Below are 13,561 nucleotides of genomic sequence, written 5' to 3'. Positions count from 1 at the left end.
GAACTATGAAACTCTTAAGAAAAGAAATAGCTGAAAATGTTAACAAATGGAAAAACATACCATGCTCATGGCTGGGAAGAATCAACATTGTTAAAATGTCTATACTACCCAAAGCAATATATAATTTTAATGCAATCCTTATTAAAGCTTAACTGTCATACTTTAAAGATCTTGAAAAAATAATTCTTCGTTTTATATGCAATCAGAAAAAACCTCAAATAGCCAAGACATTACTCAGAAATAAAAACAAAGCAGGAGGCATCACGCTACCAGACCTCAGACTATACTATAAATCGATAGTGATCAAAACAGCATGGTACTGGCACAAAAACAGAGAAGTAGATGTCTGGAACAGAACAGAGAACCAAGAGATGAATCCAGCTACTTACCATTATTTAATCTTTGACAAGCCAATTAAAAACATTCCATGGGGAAAAGATTCCCTATTTAACAAATGGTGCTGGGTGAACTGGCTGGCAACCTGTAGAAGACTGAAACTGGACCCACACCTTTCACCATTAACTAAGATAGACTCTCACTGGATTAAAGATTTAAACGTAAGACATGAAACTATAAAAATACTAGAAGAGAGTGCAGGGAAAACCCTTGAAGAAATCGGTCTGGGCTAGTATTTTATGAGGAGGACACCCCCCTCCCCCCGGCAATTGAAGCAGCTTCAAAAATACACTACTGGGACCTGATCAAACTAAAAAGCTTCTGCACAGCCAAGAACACAGTAAGTAAAGCAAGCAAACAGCCCTCAGAATGGGAGAAGATATTTGCAGGTTATGTCTCCAACAAAGGTTTAATAACCAGAATCCACAGAGAACTCAAACATAAACAAGAACAAGTGATCCCATCGCAGGCTGGGCAAGGGACTTGAAGAGAAACTTCTCTGAAGAAGACAGGCGCATGGCCTACAGACATATGAAAAAATGCTCATCATCTTTAATCATCAGAGAAATGCAAATCAAAACTACTTTGTGATATCATCTAACTCCAGTAAGATTAGCCCATATCACAAAATCCCAAGACCAGAGATGTTGGCGTGGATGTGGAGAAAAGGGAACACTTCTACAGTGCTGGTGGGAATGCAAATTAATATATTCCTTTTGTAAAGATGTCTGGAGAACACTTAGAGATCTAAAAATAGATCTGCCATTCAATCCTATAATTCCTCTACCAGGCATATACCCAAAAAACCAAAAGTCACATCATAACAAAGGTATTTGTACCAGAATGTTTATTGCAGTCCAGTTCATAATTGCTAAGTCATAAAAAAAGCCCAAGTGCCCATCGATCCACGAATGGATTAATAAATTGTGGTATATGTACACCATGGAATATTATGCAGCCTTAAAGAAAGATGGAGACTTTACCTCTTTCATATTTACATGGATGGAGCTGGAACATATTCTTCTTAGTAAAGTATCTCAAGAATGGAAGAAAAAGTATCCAATGTACTCAGCCCTACTATGAAACTAATTTATGGCTTTCACATGAAAGCTATAACCCAGTTATAACTGAAGAAGGGGGAGAGGGAGGTGGGAGGTGGGTGGAGGGAGGGTAATTGGTAGGATTATACCTGCGGTGCATCTTACAAGGGTATATGTGAAACTTAGTAAATGTAGAATGTACATTTCTTAACACAATAACTAAGAAAATGCCAGGAAGGCTATGTTAACCAGTGTGATGAAAATGTGTCAAACAGTCTATAAAACCAGTGTATGGTGCCCCATGATCGCATTAATGTACACAGCTATGATTTAATAATAAAAAAAATGCAGGTAACTACATACATACATCCATGAACCATGAGCTTCATAGAACAAGATTCACACTATGTGTGTAGTGGTATAATTTTTTTTCTTTTTTGAGTCAAAATGTCACTTGCTTACCCTTGGTAGAGTCCTATGGCATCATAGTTCACAGCAACCTCAAACTCTTGTGCTCAAGCCATCCCGTTGCCTCCTTACAGGTATCTGCCACAATGCCCGGAAATTTTTTTAGAGACATAGTCTTGCTCTGGCTCAGGCTGGTCTTGAACTCCTGAGCTCAGGTGATCTTCTGCCCTCAGCCTACCAAAGTGCTGCTAGCATTAGGGGTGTGAGCCCTGTGCTGGGCCCCAGACCTGATATTTTACTGGTTGAAGGATAGAAAGGCAATTTAAAAGACAAAGGACTGGTTTTTTTTTATTTTTTACTTCGCAGGGTTTTTTTTTTGGCCAGGGCTGGATTTGAACCCGCCACCTCTGCCATACGGGGCCAGCACCCTACTCTGTTGAGACACAGGCACCGCCCCAAAGGACTCTATTTTTTGGAGCAGTTTTAGGTTCACGGGGACATTGAGAAGAAGGTACAGAGATTTTTCCATAACCCTGGGCCCCCACAGCCTTCTGCCTTGTCAACATGCTTGTCAGGTGGGGACATTTGCTACAGCTGATGAACCTATGTTAGTTCCCTGTTACCTGCAGTTTCAGATATCTGAGGTCAATTGTTTAAAAATATTACATGGAAAATTCCAAAAATAAACAATTCGTAAAAAAAAAAAAAGAGAGAGAGAAGACAACTGGGGTATCTGGGAAGTAACATCGGAAGAAAAGAGATTTTATAAAAAAAATTACACCTTTTGTACTTTTTGAGATTTTTTTTCTTGTGTACTTAATACTTATTTTTAAAAATCAGTGAACTAGGCCTGGTGCAATGGCTCACACATGTAATCCTAGCACTCTGGGAGGCCCAAGGTGGGAGGAGCCTTTGAACTTAGATGTTTAAGACCCACCTAAGCAAAGTAAGACCTATCTTTACTAAAAATAGAAAAATTAGCCAGTGTTTATGGTATGTGCCTGTTGGGAGGCTGAAGCCATGGCACTCTAGCCCAGGTGTGAAACTCTGCCTCAGAAAACATCAGTGAACTATATATACTTTAAAGTAAGTTTATAGCTTAAAGCTCTGATTTGCCCTATGATTAGAAACTAAGGAATTGGCCCAAGAAGGAAACATGGATGTCTAATGGAAAAATAAACATTTCTTCTAATAAAACAACAACGATATCCCAAGGGTTCTGATAGATGTTAGTTTCCTGCTGGTTCTCATGTTCTGTTTTTCTAACATTTTGTCACCTTCCTTATGAGGTGATTTTGTAATTATTCAACATCTAATTTCTGAGCATCTATTATATGTCAGATATTATGCTAGGCACTGGTACCTGTATATGGTGGTATTGAAGATACAGATATGTAAACAGCCAATTATAATACAAAGTGATTGCACCATGGTAACTCTTTGATAGGCTTAAAAATAGGGAGCTATAAGACATAGTGGGAGTGTCTAATTACAGTAAAGGAAGGCTTCCTAAAGGACAAGATGGGTAAGCTGAGGCCTAGGAGGCAAAGTGGAGAGAAAATAGTACACATAAAGGCCAAAAAGTGAGCAGCTTGTTAGTTTCTTCAGAATGAGCAGAGCTTAGCATACCAGGGATAGTACATAAACAGGACTGTGCTGAGAAATAAGTGGAGAGCTAAGCAAAGCCCACACCGTGAAGGGCTTTACAGGGCAAATTATATTTAAATCTTTTCTTAGAATAAAAGTAAATGAGAACATTTGAAAATTTGTATTTTAGAAAGCCTTTCTAAGTGAAACATGGGGAATGTATTTTAGGATATCAAGATTAGAAGTAGGGATATATCAGTAGTTCCAAAATGCCGAATCTAGGAAGCTTGAATTAGCACCTATCAATGTTTAAACAGAGAAGTGAGTAGTCTTGACAGACTTCTATAAGGTCTGACAATTAAGTTCCCAAACTCATCCTAGAAAAAGTACTACATACCTCACTGTTGAACAGCACTAGGGTCACTTTTGAAGTACTCCTCTTGGGAAGCTGTGCACTGATGTCAGCACCTAGTCCACCCTTCAAAGCACTTTGGAACTCTTTTCTGGAATGACCATCAGAGTTGTCATCATACAAGGTCTGACAATTAAGTTTGTGAACTTGCAACTGTGAGCTTATCTTGACAGCTTATCTTGGCGTATCTGTCTCACAGCTGTGTCAGGTTGACATGGTGGTGTCTTGCTGAGTGGCTTTTGTTATTGCTATTGTGAGTTTTTGTGTGTCATGAGAGTAGCTCCAAAGGGAGTACTTCAAAGGTGACCATAGTGATGTTCAGCAATGAGGCATACAGCACTTTTTCTAGGATGAGTTCATGAACTTAATTGCCAGACCCTGAATTACTTAGAAGGCAGAACCTGCAGGGCTTGAATAGGCATGAAGATGAGAGAAGAATCATGCACCATTATGAGTGGGGGGCAAAAAGGGCAGGCAGTTCAAATGGTAGGTTCAGTGTTAAATTTTGTGAGTTTGAAGTATTTGAGGGACATCAAAGAAGAGATATATGTGTTTGAAGTTACTCAGATCTGGGTTGTGATTAAGATTTCTTCTACTTTCTCTGAAACAGGAGATGGTCTAGAAATGAAGAAGACTAAAAAATGTAGTAGTCAAAACTTAATGATGGTATTACCAAGATTTATGGTAACATCAGAATGGTGTGGATTTTTTTTTTTAATCTTTTCCCAGAACCCAGGTGCAGATGTGTAGAAAGCAGACAATTGGATAACTCAGAATTAGATAGAGATCTGCCAGGCGGCTGCAACAGTTGAAGAACAGGAAATAGGAATGAGGAGAACAGCATAAAAGTACATAAAGTTGAACAGAAATGGAAGAAGGTAGACCAGTCAAGGGACAGGAGATATCTACAAGGTCAAATAAGAGAAGTAGAGTGGAATAAACTCGAGGGTGTAATTAGAACTGAAAATTTCAGACTTGACAGAAAGATCCAGGGTGGACCTATGAGGCCTGGGGGACTGACGTGGAATGGATGTATATGGCAACAAAGATTGTATAAAGAGAAAGCATTTTATATCTAAGATAATGAATTAAAAAACAAACTCTTGGAACAAGACAAGAATGCCTACTTTTGAGACTTTATTCAACACAGTCCTGGAAGGCTTAGCCAGAGAAATTAGGCAAGAAAATGAAATAAAAGGCACCCAAATCAGTCATTCGTATGGCTATTATCGAAAATACAGAAAATAACAGGTAAGAAGAAGGATGAAGAGAAATTGGAACATTTATGGTACAGTTGCTGTGGGAAATGGTATGATAATTCTTCAAAAAACGAAACACAAAACTACATGATTCAGCGATTCTACTTCTGGGTATACACTCAAAAAGAAGTAAAAGCAGGGACTTGAACAGACATTTGTATTCCCATATTCACAGCATCATTATTCATGATAGCCAAAAGGTGAAAATAAACAAAGTCTCCATCAATATGTATCTGAATAAAGAAAACATGGCAAATGCACACAATGGAGTATTATTCAGCTGTAAAAGGGAAGGACATTCTGACACGTGCTACAATATGGATCAATTTCTAAGATTTTATGCTAAGTGAAATAATCAATGAAAAAGGGACAAATATTATATAATTCCACTTTCATGAGATGCCTAAAGTAGCCAAACTCATTGCAATAGAAAGAAGAATGGGGGAGGCGGAGCAAGATGGCAGCCGAGTAACAGCTTCCTTGCATCTGGGCACCGTGAGTCTGGGGAGATAGGGCTCCAGGCATCTCTGGCTGGTGGGAACTGCCTATCATCACTCCTATGAGGATACAAGGAGTCAGCGAGAGACTTCTGGACCCCAGGGGAGGACTAAAACAGTGGAAAACCGGCAAGTGGTCGCGTGTGTTCAATCCATCTAAACCCGCCCACAACTGTAAGTTCAGTAGCAGCGAGACTGCAAACCAGAAAGGCCTTACCTGTGAACTGTTTTGATGTCCTTGGACTTGGCACTGAGTTGAACTGCCTTGGGGAAGGCCTGAGCGGGAGTGCGGAGAACTTTGGCCGTTGTCTAGGGCCCCAGTCTGAGCCGCTGAGTCAGACGGAGCTAATAGTGTTTGGCGGTGGGTCACATGGAACCATTGTCAGTGATCTGCCCCGGCAAGCTCCGCCCTCAGGGTCGCAGAACTAGAAACAGGTGGGAGTTGGTAACCCAGCAACCAAGTAGCCTAAGGGTGGGGTCTCAGCCGCCTTGCAGCCCTAACCCTCAGGGGCAGAGTGAGACCGGTTTTGGCACACTGGGTAAGTGGATAGCCACTTCAGCAGTGATTCCAGCGAGAAAGCTGGGAAAGCTTCTGCTCAGCAAGTTTACAAGTTCAAAGTGCCTTTCAAGTGGGCTGAAGAGAGATTTAGGGTGTCTACCTGCTGGGGTTTGAGAAATCAGCAGCCTCCAGTCGTATCAGAACTGTGACTAACATCTCATACCCCAGAAGACCACGTGTGCCCCAGACAATATTCAATAACATATACAAACTGCTTTGTTTTTGGTTGTGTATTTTTTTCTTTTTTTTTTTGTTTGGTTGTTTTTTTTTTGTTTGTTTATTTTGACATTGTTGATGTTCTTTTCTTTTTTAATTTCAATCTTTTCCATACAGATGCCTTTTTCTTTCTCAATTTTTCTAGTTTAATTATAATTTCCCATTGCTGCCTTTTTTAATAACTACAACTTCATTTTTGCTAGTGTTTCTACCGCTATCATTTGGTTTTTCACCCAATTTTATCCCCGTAAAGTTTTCTGTTTGCTTGTTTTGGTTTGATTTATAGCATTTTTGTCTTTCCTCTCTACTTGGTGGAGGTGGGGTACTGTGTCTGATCAGGTTAGCAAAGAGCTGCTGACCTCAAGGGAACCACCCAACTGGACACCCCCAGAAGGTGGGGTTTTTTAAGGTTGTGTGAAAGTACCCTACTGTACACCTATATTGCCCTGTCTCCCTCTTTCTGTGCCTCTCTTCTTTTTGTCAATATTCCTTATCCCCACCCCCTCTCCTTTCTCTATCTTTCTTTTTTTTCTTATCACTCAATCCTCCTTTCTTTCATCCCTTTTTTGCTCTTCAACCTTCTCACCCTTCTGGTCCTGTAACCCTTAGTCCACAGGCACAAGAACTTAAAGAGCAAGGGGAAGTGAAAGGAAAATTAGGGCAAGGAAACAGATAAAAGAAATCACTCATGAGGAAGAATCAGCAGAAAAATCCAGGCAACATGAAGAACCAGTCCAGAACAACCCCGCCAAGGGACCATGAGGTAGCTACTGCAGAGGATTCCACCTATACAGAAATGTTAGGAATGACAGAAAGGGAATGTAGAATACACATGTTGAAAACAATGAAGAAATGATGGAAACAATGAAGGAAACTGCTAATAAAGTGGAAAATAACCAAAAGGAAATCCAAAAACAGAATCAAATCAGAGATGAACGATATGAAGAATATAAAAAGGATATAGCAGAGCTGAAGGAAATGAAACAGTCAATCAGGGAACTTAAAGATGCAATGGAAAGTATCAGCAACAGGTTAGACCATGCAGAAGAAAGAACTTCAGAGGTAGAAGACAAAGTTTTTGAGATAACTCAGATAGTAAAAGAGGCAGAAAAGAAGAGAGAGAAAGCAGAACGTTCACTGTTAGAATTATGGGACTTTATGAAGCGTTCCAACATACGAGTTATAGGAATTCCAGAAGGGGAAGAAGAATGCCCCAGAGGAATGGAAGCCATACTAGAGATTATTATAAAAGAAAATTTCCCAAACATCACCAAAGATTCTGACACACTGCTTTCAGAGGGATATCGGACCCCAGGTCGCCTCAACTCTAACCAAGCTTCTCCCAGACACATTGTGATGAACCTGTCCAAAGTCAAGACAAAAGAAAAGATTCTGCAAGCTGCCAGGAGTAAGCGCCAGTTGACCTACAGGGGCAAATCCATCAGAGTGACCGCAGACTTCTCTAATGAAACTTTCCAAGCAAGAAGACAATGGTCATCTACCTTTAATCTACTTAAACAGAACAATTTCCAGCCCAGAATTCTGTACCCTGCTAAGCTAAGCTTCAAAATTGACGGAGAAATCAAATCATTTACGGATATACAAACATTGAGGAAATTCGCCACAACAAGACCAGCTCTACAGGAAATACTTCAACCTGTTCTGCACACTGACCACCACAGTGGATCAGCAGTAAAGTGAGAACTCAGAAATTAAAGGACAGAACCTAACCTCCACACTGATGCAAAAGATAAAACTAAGCAATGGACTCTCACCAAATAAGATGAATAGAATACTACCACACTTATCAATTATCTCCATAAATGTTAATGGCTTGAATTCCCCACTGAAGAGACATAGATTGGCTGACTGGATTAAAAAACACAAGCCATCCATTTGCTGTCTGCAAGAAACACACCTGGCTTCAAAAGAGAAATTAAAGCTCCGAGTCAAGGGTTGGAAGACAATTTTTCAGGCAAATGGAATTCAGAAGAAAAGAGGAGTTGCAATCTTATTTTCAGATACATGTGGATTTAAAGCAACTAAAGTCAAAAAAGACAAAGATGGTCACTTTATATTGGTCAAGGGAAAACTACAACAAGAAGACATTTCAATTCTAAATATTTATGCACCCAATTTAAATGCTCCCAGATTCTTGAAGCAGACCTTACTCAGTCTGCGCAATATGATATCTGATAATACCATCATAACAGGGGACTTGAACACACCTCTTACAGAGCTGGACAGATCCTCTATACAGAAATTAAACAAAGATATAAGAGATTTAAATGAGACCCTAGAACAACTATGCTTGATAGACGCATATAGAACACTCCACCCCAAAGATAAAGAATACACATTCTTCTCATCACCCCATGGAACATTCTCCAAAATTGATCATATCTTGGGACACAAAACAAATATCAAAAGAATCAAAAGAATTGAAATTTTACCTTGTATCTTTTCGGACCATGAGGCACTAAAGGTGGAACTCAACTCTAACAAAAATGCTCGACCCCACCCAAAGGCATGGAAATTAAACAATCTTCTGTTGAATAACAGATGGGTGAAGGAAGAAATAAAACAGGAAATCATTAACTTCCTTGAGCATAACAACAATGAAGACACAAGCTACCAAAACCTGTGGGATACTGCAGAAGCAGTTTTGAGAGGAAAATTCATCGCTTTAGATGCCTACATTCGAAAAACAGAAAGAGAGCACATCAACAATCTCACAAGAGATCTTATGGAATTGGAAAAAGAAGAACAATCTAAGCCTAAACTCAGTAGAAGAAAAGAAATATCCAAAATCAAATCAGAGATCAATGAAATTGAAAACAAAAGAATCATTCAGAAAATTAATGAAACAAGGAGTTGGTTTTTTGAAAAAATAAAATAGATAAACCATTGGCCAGACTAACTAGAAATAGAAAAGTAAAATCTCTAGTAACCTCAATCAGAAACGATAAAGGGGATATAACAACTGATCCCACAGAGATACAAGAGATCATCTCTGAATACTACCAGAAACTCTATGCCCAGAAATTTGACAATGTGAAGGAAATGGATCAATATTTGGAATCACACCCTCTCCCTAGACTTAGCCAGGAAGAAACAGACCTCCTGAACAGACCAATTTCAAGCACTGAGATCAAAGAAACAATAAAAAAGCTTCCAACTAAAAAATGCCCTGGTCCAGATGGCTTCACTCCAGAATTCTATCAAACCTTCAAGGAAGAGCTTATTCCTGTACTGCAGAAATTATTCCAAAAAACTGAGGAAGAAGGAATCTTCCCCAACACATTCTATGAAGCAAACATCACCCTGATACCAAAACCAGGCAAAGACCCAAACAAAAAGGAGAATTTCAGACCAATCTCACTCATGAATATAGATGCAAAAATTCTCAACAAAATCCTAGCCAATAGATTAAAGCTTATCATCAAAAAAGTCATTCATCATGATCAAGTAGGCTTCATCCCAGGGATGCAAGGCTGGTTTAACATACGCAAGTCCATAAACGTTATCCACCATATTAACAGAGGCAAAAATAAAGATCACATGATCCTCTCAATAGATGCAGAAAAAGCATTTGATAAAATCCAGCATCCTTTTCTAATTAGAACTCTGAAGAGCATAGGCATAGGTGGCACATTTCTAAAACTGATTGAAGCTATCTATGACAAACCCACAGCCAATATTTTACTGAAGGGAGTAAAACTGAAAGCTTTTCCTCTTAGAACTGGAACCAGACAAGGTTGTCCTCTGTCACCTTTACTATTTAACATAGTGCTGGAAGTTCTAGCCAATACAATTAGGCAAGACAAGGAAATAAAGGGAATCCAAATGGGAGCAGAGGAGGTCAAACTCTCCCTCTTTGCTGACGACATGATCTTATACTTAGAGAACTCCAAAGACTCAACCACAAGACTCCTAGAAGTCATCAAAAAATACAGTAATGTTTCAGGATATAAAATCAATGTCCACAAGTCAGTAGCCTTTGTATACACCAGTAACAGTGAAGATGAGAAGCTAATTAAGGACACAACTCCCTTCACCATAGTTTCAAAGAAAATGAAATACCTAGGAATATACCTAACGAAGGAGGTGAAGGACCTCTATAAAGAAAACTATGAACTCCTCAGAAAGGAAATAGCAGAGGATATTAACAAATGGAAAAACATACCATGCTCATGGATGGGAAGAATCAACATTGTTAAAATGTCTATACTTCCCAAAGCAATCTACCTATTCAATGCCATTCCTATCAAAGTACCTACATCGTACCTTCAAGATTTGAAACGCAAAATGATTCTGCGTTTTGTATGGAACCGGAAAAAACCCCGTATAGCTAAGGCAGTTCTTAGTAACAAAAATAAAGCTGGGGGGCATCAGCATACCAGATTTTAGTCTGTACTACAAAGCCATAGTGGTCAAGACAGCATGGTACTGGCACAAAAACAGAGACATAGATACTTGGAATCGAATTGAACACCAAGAAATGAAACTAACATCTTACAACCACCTAATCTTCGATAAACCAAACAAGAACTTACCTTGGGGGAAAGACTCCCTATTCAATAAATGGTGTTGGGAGAATTGGATGTCTACATGTAAAAGACTGAAACTGGACCCACACCTTTCCCTACTCACAAAAATTGATTCAAGATGGATAAAGGACTTAAATTTAAGGCATGAAACCATAAAAATCCTCAAAGAAAGCATAGGAAAAACACTGGAAGATATTGCCCTGGGGGAAGACTTCATGAAGAAGACTGCCACAGCAATTGCAACAACAACGAAAATAAACAAATGGGACTTCATTAAACTGAAAAGCTTCTGTACAGCTAAGGAGACAATAACCAAAGCAAAGAGGCAACCCACACAATGGGAAAGGATATTTGCATATTTTCAATCAGACAAAAGCTTGATAACCAGGATCTATAGAGAACTCAAATTAATCCACATGAAAAAAGCCAACAATCCCTTATATCAATGGGCAAGAGACATGAATAGAACTTTCTCTAAAGACGACAGACGAATGGCTAACAAACACATGAAAAAATGTTCATCATCTCTATATATTAGAGAAATGCAAATCAAAACATCCCTGAGATATCATCTAACCCCAGTGAGAATGGCCCACATCACAAAATCTCAAAACTGCAGATGCTGGCGTGGATGTGGAGAGAAGGGAACACTTTTACACTGCTGGTGGGACTGCAAACTAGTACAACCTTTCTGGAAGGAAGTATGGAGAAACCTCAAAGCACTCAAGCTAGACCTCCCATTTGATCCTGCAATCCCATTACTGGGCATCTACCCAGAAGGAAAAAAATCCTTTTATCATAAGGACACTTGTACTAGACTGTTTATTGCAGCTCAATTTACAATCGCCAAAATGTGGAAACAGCCTAAATGCCCACCAACCCAGGAATGGATTAACAAACTGTGGTATATGTATACCATGGAATACTATTCAGCCATTAAAAAAATGGAGACTTTACATCCTTCGTATTAACCTGGATGGAAGTGGAAGACATTATTCTTAGTAAAGCATCACAAGAATGGAGAAGCATGAATCCTATGTACTCAATCTTAATATGAGGACAATTAATGACAATTAAGGTTATGGGGGGAGGAAGCAGAAAGAGAGATGGAGGGAGGGGGGTGGGGCCTTAGTGTGTGTCACACTTTATGGGGGCAAGATATGATTGCAAGAGGGACTTTACCTAACAATTGCAATCAGTGTAACTGGCTTATTGTACCCTCAATGAATCCCCAACAATAAAAGAAAAAAAAAAAAAAAAAAGAAAAAAGAAAGAAGAATGGTGGTTTCCAGGGGGTGGGGAAAGGGAGACATGGAGAATTTGTGGGGTATGAACTTTCAGGTGGGAAGGAAGAAAAAGTTCTGGAGATGGATAGTGGTTGCACACAGTGTGAACATAGTTAACGCTACAGAACTATACATTTAGAAATGGATGAAATGATAAATATTATGTTATAGATACTTTACAACAAAAAAAAAGGAAAAAAAATAGGACTAAATGTTAATCAACTTGTATTTGGTAATGGATTCTAAGGTAGGACACCACAAACATAAGAAAAAAAAGGATAAATCAGATTTCACCAAAATTAAAAACTTGTGCATCAAAGGATAATATCAAGAAATCGAACAGAAAACTCAAAGAGGGAGAAAATATCTACAAATCACATTATCTGATAGGGTCTAGTATTTAGAAATATATCAAAAACTCTCTAGGCTTGGTGCCTGTAAGTCAGTGGCTAGGGCACCAGCGGCATATACCAGAGCTGGCGGGTTTGAACCCAGCCCTGGCCTGCCAAACAATAACTACAACCAAAAAATAGCCAGGCATTGTGGTGGGTGCCTATAGTCCCAGCTACGTGGGAGACTAAGACAAGAAAACTCCTTAAGCCCAAGAGTTTGAGGTTGCTATGAGCTGTGATGTCACAGCACACTACCTCTACCAAGGACAACATAGTAAGACTCTGTCTCAAAAAAAAAAAAAAAAAAATTACTGGGTGGCGCCAGTGGCTCAATGGAGTAGGGTGCTGGCCTGATATACTGGAGGTGGCAGGTTCAAGCCCAGCCCTGGCCAAAACCTGCAAAAAAAAAAAAAGAAAAAAAAAAGATCTCTAACAACTCAAAACAGAAAGACAAATGACTCACTTTAAAATGGGCAAAAGACTTGATTGGACATTTCTCCAAAAAAGACATACAGTCAACAAGTATTTAAAAAAAATACTCAGTATCCTTAGTCATTAGGAAAATGCAAATCAAAGTCATAATTTGCATTTCATACTAAGATGGATACTAAAAAAAGGGAAAATAATAAGCATTGGGGAAGGTGTGGTAAAATTAGAAGTGTGGCATAGTTGGTGAGTTCCTAGAGGTTCCTCAAAAAGTTAAATATCAAATTACCATATATGACCAAGCAATTTTACTCTTATGTATATAACCAAAAGAACTAAAAACAGATGTTTAAATAAAAGACATGTACACATATGTTCATAGCAGCATTATTCAGAATTAACAAAAGGTAAAAGCAGTGCAAGTATCCATCAACTGATAAACGATTAAACAAAATATAGGACATACTGGCTCAGTGCCCATAGTACAGTGGTTACGGCATCAACCACATACACTGAGGCTGGTGGGTTTGAAC

At 39.0% G+C, this 13,561-nt stretch overlaps 1 protein-coding gene across 1 annotated transcript in view; it reads right to left on the bottom strand.

Moving 5' to 3' along the window:
- ACBD6 (acyl-CoA binding domain containing 6) overlaps nucleotides 1-13,561 on the bottom strand; it is a 253,061-nt gene that overhangs the window by 110,197 nt on the left and 129,303 nt on the right. The window lies entirely within an intron of this gene.

This window comes from Nycticebus coucang, chromosome 10, assembly GCF_027406575.1.
Source record: "Nycticebus coucang isolate mNycCou1 chromosome 10, mNycCou1.pri, whole genome shotgun sequence".
Lineage (NCBI taxonomy): Eukaryota > Metazoa > Chordata > Mammalia > Primates > Lorisidae > Nycticebus > Nycticebus coucang.
Note: the sequence above shows the minus strand (reverse complement) of the source record. Positions and strands in the feature narration are given on the sequence as shown.